We start from the raw sequence: 6,761 nt of genomic DNA, 5'->3' as shown, positions 1-6,761 counted from the left end.
TTAACCATAAAAGTGGGTAGATATTCTTGCCTTAAGTCACCTTATCAAGAAGCTTACACGACTTAGTTTACACATGTTATGTTGAAGACCACACATTTTTTCATCATAAGCATCATGAAAAATCAAGTTCATTTGACTCAACTCTTCCACAACTATATCTCTTACCAACCGTCTTTCTGGATGTAGGCATCGTCTTATTATGAATAAGATAGTGTTTAGGAAATTGAGTTCTTACAACTAAGCTCTACCACACGATCTATAGTAAGAAGAAAGAATGACAATCCTAAATGCCACGTAGCCTCCTGCTTATAAGTGTTATGCACGACACACCCATAAACAAGACTCTACTAGACACGGCTTGTACACTCCCTAGGATAGAACTGCTCTGATACCACTTTTGTCACGACCCAAACCGATGGACCGCGACGGGCACCCGGCACTTACTCAACCTGTAAGTCTTGATAACTCTGTAAATCATGAAATAATTATAGTGTCATGCATATGCGTATGAATGTCATGTCGTGCATAGGTACATGTTTCATTACATCATCAGGCCTCTGAGGGCATCCCATCATATCATATCGGCCACTAGGGCAAAATCATCAACGTATACCAGCTGATCAGGTGGTGGTGTATATATAATGCCGTAAACTTTTTCCCATATCCCATATACATAATATACATATATACGCATATATAACATCATCTAGTCATGGGTCAATGTACATGAATGCAATACATGAGAAGTACGTCAATAAAATCTTTCAGAGTGTCATAAGACCATTTTGCCTTTGAATAATACCATGAAGTAAACTTTATCAACTTGTGTATTTTCTAAGACCCATGAATAGATGATAGAATAATATGACACATATGGAATCAAGAATATAGGCACCCCTAGTATCTCTATGAATAGATTCATTTATGAAAATTACGTATTTTGCTCGTTTCATTTGTATCGTATGGATCATGCCAAGAGAAAGAAGGGATAGCCTTAACATACCTGAACCGGTTCTCTTTTTTGATGAATTTTTCTCCTAAGATATAAAACCTAGTCTGATGAATTTTCTCCCAGGATAAACGTCCTAAGATACCAAAAAAAGACCTAGTCTGATGAACTTTCTCCCAGGATCAAAATCTTAGTCTGATGAATCTTTCTCCTAAGATAAAAGACCTAGTCTGATGAATTTTTCTCCTAAGATATAAAACCTAGTCTGACGAAGTTTTTCCTAGAATATTTAAAAAAAAAGAATTCTGGATTGAAAAAAAAAAGGTTAATTTTAGTTTTCTTAAATTATCAATCTTTAGTTGTCTTGAAATCAGGACCCTCCTGGATAATGGGATGTAGTTTTAAGTTTTAGGGATCCTCATAGACAATGAGATTTAGCGTAAGTTTTACCTTTAGGAAATAGAATTTAGCTTTCAAATTTTCACTCTTAGGTTGAGATTTAACTTTAGTTTTCAGGACCCTCCTGGGTAATGAGATTTAGCTTTTAAATTCATAGAATTCTTTTGGATAACATGATTCGATTAATGCTCACAGATATCAAACTGGGGCAGAAAAATTTCTTTTGTTTTGTTTGTTTTGTTGTAATCAGGCACCCACATGGAAAACGGTTCAAGTTTCGAAGGAAGATAGGTCAAGTTCAGCAATCAGGCGCACACCTGGAGAACAAGGGAAGACAGTTCAAGTTTCAAGGAAAAGTAGTTTCGAAGGAAGACAGTTCAAGTTTCAAGGGAAGACAGTTTCGAAGGAAGACAGTTCAAGTTCGCAATCAGGCACCCACCTGGAAAACAAGGGAACTTACTTTAGAATGCAATTCAAGTCAGCAGCAAAAGAAGCTCGCGGCAAGAATGCGGGTCAACAAGGGTTCGAGATGACCAAAAGAAGAAATCTCAATCCAAATAAAAGAAAAGAAGAAACAAGAAAAGAAGTTGAACTCAAGGTACAGAAGCGGAGAAAAGATGCGGACTACTCAAAATTTGATTGAAGTCACAAGCTTCGCATGTCTTGCCTTAATCTGAAAAGCTAAAATGAATGAACTAGCGGTTGCAGCTAACGAGCATCAAGATTCAGATCAGAGTCTACGGGAAGAACCATCCAAGACTCAAGATCAAGCTTTAGAAGGATTATACATAGGAATCTTATAACTCGTAATTGATAGGTTTAGCTAGTTTAGCTTTTTATTTTTCATTTTGGTGTAATAAGGAGCTCAACAAGCATAAACAGTGGCAACAACAATGAAACCACAGTTTCCCGGTAGTCCCAACTACCAAAATTTCCAGAACTACACTGACCTGATTCCTTTATAGCCAAGAATATGTAGGCAACCTCCGAAGCAAAGTTTGGTTAGATCTTTTCAAAAGATGCTTCTCATGGAGTTTCCAAACAGGCAAAAATCGCTCGTAATTGCTCATTTTGTCTTTGCCCGAAAACCCTTCGTGTTTCCGAGCAAAGAGGGGCAGCTGTAAGATACTCCTATATGAAATACTCCTATAAAATCAAAGAAAATAGATTTTTCCGATCATTTGCCATTTTATATGAATTTTTGTAGAATTTTGTTTAATTGTTTGCATTTTGTGCATGTTTAAGTTTTAATTATGGAAAAATACCAAAATATCATGCATTGCATTTAGAATTTATTTTTATATTTTTAGGATTAATTAGTTAATTATTTGTTTTATTAAAAAATAAAAATCACAAAAAAATGCTTCATTTTTACACTTTTGCCTTTTTATTTTTAGGTTATTGATTTTTCTCTTTTAATTTAGGATTAAGTAGATTTTATAATTTTTGTAATTAGTTAATTAGTTTAATTTCACATTTTTAGATAATCTAGGATTTTAATTTTAGGATTTTTAATTAAAGAAGAAGAAAAAGAAAAACAAATGAAAAGGAATGAAAGAGGGGTTTTAACATGAATTGGGCTAATTCTTGTACCCAAATTAAGCCCAAATCCCAACCAAAAAAACTACCCAAACCCGTCCAAACCACCCAGACCCAAAAACAGACCCGCTTGGCCCAATAACTCATTCCCCTCTAATTAAATCCCAACCCTAAAGACTTTATCCATCAGACCCCTACACACAAAAGAAACAGCACACCCTCCATAGCCATTCTCTGAGAATAACAATGTAGCTTACTCCCTTTTCTTCTCCATTCTTTCATCACCTCTAACCATCAGATCCCTTCCCCCTCCTTTAATCTCGAACAGAAATGGTGCGGCAACCAAACTCCCTCACCGTCCTCACACCCCCATTCCAAAACCCAACTCCACAACTTTAATCATCCATTTAGCCATTAGCAGGACCAATAAAGAAGAAACAGTCGAAATTGTAAAAAAAAACAACAGCTCGAAGATTTATAACTTCGAGATTCTCTCAAAGTTCGGAGATAAAATATTTGCTAAAAATAGAGAAAAAATAGGTTTAAAAGAAAAATCTCAACAATTGCTTGGAATTGCTGCTACTTGCTTCAATCTTCTGGGTTTCCAAATAGTGTTTTGGGATCCGAAATCCCGTCTTCTCGCTGTTGTTGATTGTTGAAGTATTTTGGCCGAGTTTCATTCAATTTGGCTCATGAGCTTAGTAAATTGTATGTTGTAGAGCCCGGTTTTGGTTGTTGAGAGGTGTATTGTTGCTGTTAAGATTTCTACCCAGCCCATTCTGGTGGTATTTTGTATTTAGGTATGTACTGAAATTTTACTCTTCTTCCGGATTTGTTAAAATATGAGAACGTATTTTCCTTCGGATTGTCGCTGCAATTTGTCTGAATTTATTAGCTTCGGTCTTGGTTGAGTTTTAAAAAACAAACGATACCTAGCCTACTATAAAGTCGTCGTGGGCTCAAAAGTAATGGAAGTCACAATATTGGCAGTACTCATTTTGAAGTTATGAGCATCGTTTTTAAATATTGTTGTTAGTGAATGAGATATTATATTGTCTATATGTGTACACTAGCCCATTTTGCTGTTCTGATTTGCATGGTGACAAGAGAATGTGATATTTCTTTTGGGTTGGTAATTTGTTGGCTTGTGGTTCTTCAACCAAGAACAAGTGATAATATGATTTTCACGCACAATTGGATATTAGTTGAAGTCGTGCATAATTTTTGTATGATCCGTACTCTTGAATTCTTTTATAAAGTACATGGCCAAATTGAACTCATTAATTGTTGCTTGGGCCTAAATGTTCCCTTTTTCTGTTACATCAATAATGTGAGAAAATGATTTATAAACAGTAATTTTCTAATAATTCATTAGTTTTTTTTTATGAATACAACCGATTTTGTTGGAAATTCCTAGAAGCTGAAGTTTGCAAGACTAGTTTAGAAAAATAATTCTTAATTCGTAGCTTTCTTTAGACGCGATTATTAATAAATTATCGTGGCCATGAGTACGGTTCCTGTGACATAGTCATGATGCCTAATTCCCAAATTTGGGGATGCATTTCAAGTGACCCGGTCTTAACAATTTCGGATAATAAAACCCCTTTGAAATAATTTGAGGTGTACCATGCCCAATAAAATCCCAAAACCCATGGCCATCACTTAATTAATTTTAACACTTTAGAAATCGAAGTGTACCATTAGTGAATTCTCCATGGCCCTCGCAAACCTGAAAGTGCGTAGTTTCTTTAGGCGCGCAATTTAAATTAATTTCCTTAAACTCGAGTGTGCATTTCATGTGACCCAACTCCTATTCTCAACAATGTTAAATAAAATGTGTTGCGGACCCCGGGTGCATTTCATGTGGCGTGGTTCAAGACGTGTTTTAAATAACGTTGAATCTTTCCTAAAAATAATTAAAAAGCGGTTAATAAGTTAAAATATACCATAGGCTAAAATATGTATTAAAATCAGATAATAGGCCAATTTTAATAGTTTAAGCGACCGTGCTCGAACCACGGAACCCGGGAATGTCTAACACCTTCTCCAGGGTTAACAGAATTCCTTATCTAGAATTTTTGGTTCGCAGACTTCAAAAGGAAAGTCGAATTTTCCTCGATTTGAGATTTAAAATAAAACCGGTGACTTGGGACACCAATAAAATATTAAAAGTGGCGACTCTGATAATTAAATAATCTCATTTCGAATAATGTCACTTAAATTGGAAAAACTCCCTATATATACCTTCGGGTGTGTAAAAAGGAGGTGTGATAATGATATTACTCAAAGGCAAAATGGTCTTATGACATTCCGAAAGAATTATTAATGTACTTTTTATACATTTCACTCATTTATACATGTGCATTGACCCATGATCAGATGACGTTATATACGTGTATATATGTAAATATATGTATATGGGATATGGGAAAAGGTTACGGCGTTATATACGCACCACCAACTGATCAGTTGGTATATGATGATGATGTCACCCACAGTGGCTAAAAAATGATTCAAACGGCGTTATATACACGTATATATGTATGTATATATATGTATATGAGATATGTGAAAGGTTATGACATTATATACGCACCACCACCTGATCAGCTAGTATATGATGATGATTTTTCCCATAGTGGCCGATATGATATGATGGGATGCCCTCAGAGGCTGATGATGTTATGAAACATGTACTTATGCACGACATGAAATTTATATGCATATGCATGACGCTAAAAGTAATTTATGATTTACAAAGTTATTCAGACTTATAGGTTAAGTCATGTACTCTATATTTCTTCCATGTCTCTTATGTATTTATTTATGTGCCTTACATACTCGGTACATTATTCGTACTGACATCCCTTTTGCCTGGGGAGGTTGCATTTCATGACCGCAGGTCCAAATAGACAGGTCGAGAGCCCTCCAAGTAGGCTATCAGCTCAGCGGGACTCTATCCCAACCTTTATGACATTCATGTACTCTTAGAGGCTTGTAGACATATGTCGTGTACGTGAAAGATTGTACGGCCTTGTCAGCCTATGTTTTGAGTTTATAAATGATTATGTTGGCCTATTAGGCTTGTATGTCATGTGTATATGGTAATGTAATAAGAAAGATACGTTACGTTGGTACTCGGTTGAGTAAGGTACCGGGTACCCGTCACGGTCCATTGGTTTGGGTCGTGACAAATGTGGTATCAGAACAGTTCTGTCCTAGGGAGTCTACAAGCAGTGTCTAGTAGAGTCTTGTTTATGGGTGTGTCATGCACCACATTTATAAGCAAGAGGCTACAGGGCATTTAAGACTGTCACTCTTTCTTCTTACTCTTGATCATGTGGCAGAGCTCACTTATAAGAATTCAAGTCCCAAGCTTCTATTTTTATTCGTAATAAGATGATGCCTACGTTCAGAAAGATGATCGATAAGAGATATAGCTGTGAAAGTGTTGAATTAGAGGAACTCGACATTGTACCATGCTTATGATAAGTAAATATGAGGTCTTCAGCAGATCATGTGCGTACTGAAAGGTGTAAGCCTCTTGATAAGGAGCCTTAAGGTAAGAATGTCTATCCACCTTTATGGTGAAAGGCAAAGAGAGATTAAAAGATAAATACAAGTTTCAACAAGCAAAAGAAGCAAGATGAAGAAGGGTACGAGGCGCCCAGTTAATGAAGGTTAACAACGTTTATAATTTAGGTAGAGGAACATAAGCTTTTTGAGTTATATTCAACACTAACAGAGGTATGTACAATTGGTCACACCCATTTCAGTTATGCCCTGTGGGGGCTAACAGGTATAGTTAAAAGAAGGATGTGATATCAAGATCCGGCTAGGGTTAGATTAACCCAAATTGGTAAATGGATTACTT

The 6,761-nt window shown here is 36.0% G+C and overlaps 1 long non-coding RNA gene across 1 annotated transcript; it reads left to right on the top strand.

Moving 5' to 3' along the window:
* The first annotated feature begins 2,999 nt into the window (after positions 1-2,999).
* Positions 3,000-6,308, top strand: LOC142181929 (uncharacterized). The gene is made up of 2 exons (XR_012710816.1): positions 3,000-3,687; positions 5,770-6,308. It is a non-coding gene; the product is annotated as an uncharacterized LOC142181929 (long non-coding RNA).
* The last annotated feature ends 453 nt before the right edge of the window (positions 6,309-6,761 follow it).

The sequence above is a fragment of the Nicotiana tabacum genome, chromosome 6, assembly GCF_000715075.1.
Source record: "Nicotiana tabacum cultivar K326 chromosome 6, ASM71507v2, whole genome shotgun sequence".
NCBI classification, from domain to species: Eukaryota; Viridiplantae; Streptophyta; class Magnoliopsida; order Solanales; family Solanaceae; genus Nicotiana; species Nicotiana tabacum.
The sequence above is the reverse complement of the archived record's forward strand: the minus strand, read 5'-3'. Positions and strand labels throughout refer to the sequence as shown.